Genomic DNA, 1,132 nt, shown 5'->3' with positions numbered 1-1,132 from the left:
TGGCGACGCGCATAGCAGCGGGGCCCGTCTTCTGGCCAGCGCCTCCTAGTGGAACGCGTGGCCGCCTCGGATTGATGCGACTCGGTGGCGTTGGGTTGACGAGTCGCTGCCGCCCGCGTGGCGCCTGGGGAGACGGCGCCGCTTCTCCTGGTGGGCGACGCGGTTTCTGATGCGCTGGCGCCATGCAGCAACGCAGATCCCAAGGCGGATGGCCTGGGCAGATGCTGCAGTAGCGATCCCGAGGCAGATTTGCTGCCTCCCAAATCTGGACACATCAAATATTGCCCATTTGAACTGATTTCTTGATCATTTTGGCTGATTCTTCACCATATTTGCTCATGCTTCCTTCGGCTCCATCAACACAGAGCTCATGCACATGGTTATGAGGATTAGTCAATGATGGATCAACACAATTATTATTCCCCCTTTGATCAAAATCGGTGAGATGAGAAGGCAAGAGCAGAATTTCTTGACGGAGTAAGGCACCGGCGTTGGGGTGGAGATCAGCAAAGGGAAACTTTGTTTCATCAAAGACTACATCACGGGAAATGTAGACACGGCCAGTAGAGACATCTAGGCATTTGACACCTTTGTGCATGGCACTGTAGCCAATGAAAACACACTGCTTAGATCGAAACATTAGTTTGCGTTTGTTATATGGTCTAAGGTTAGGCCAACAAGCGCAGCCAAACACATGAAGGGAAGGTAGTCTGGTTTGATATGGAGAAGTTTTTCTGTAGGTGTTTCATTATTGATGACACGTCTTGGAAGCATATTGATGATGTGAACAACAGTGAGGAACGCCTCATCCCAAAACTTTAGTGGCATGGAGGCACCAGCAAGAAGTGCTAAGCCAACTTCTACAATGTGACTGTGTTTGCGTTCTGCCGACCCATTTTGCTGATGAGCGTGTGGGCAAGACACATGATGAGAGATACCAAGTTCTTGAAAGAACTAGTTGAGCTTCTCATACTCACCGCCCCAATCAGATTGGAGGGCAAGTATTTTGCTGTCAAACTTACGTTCAACGAGTGCTTGAAAGTTACAAAAAACTTGGAACACGTCGGAACGTTTTTTGAGGAGATAAATCCATGAATATTTGCTATAATCATCTATGAAGCTCACATAATAT

This window comes from Triticum aestivum, chromosome 7B (genome assembly GCF_018294505.1).
Source record: "Triticum aestivum cultivar Chinese Spring chromosome 7B, IWGSC CS RefSeq v2.1, whole genome shotgun sequence".
NCBI lineage: Eukaryota > Viridiplantae > Streptophyta > Magnoliopsida > Poales > Poaceae > Triticum > Triticum aestivum.
The sequence above is the reverse complement of the archived record's forward strand: the minus strand, read 5'-3'. Positions refer to the sequence as shown.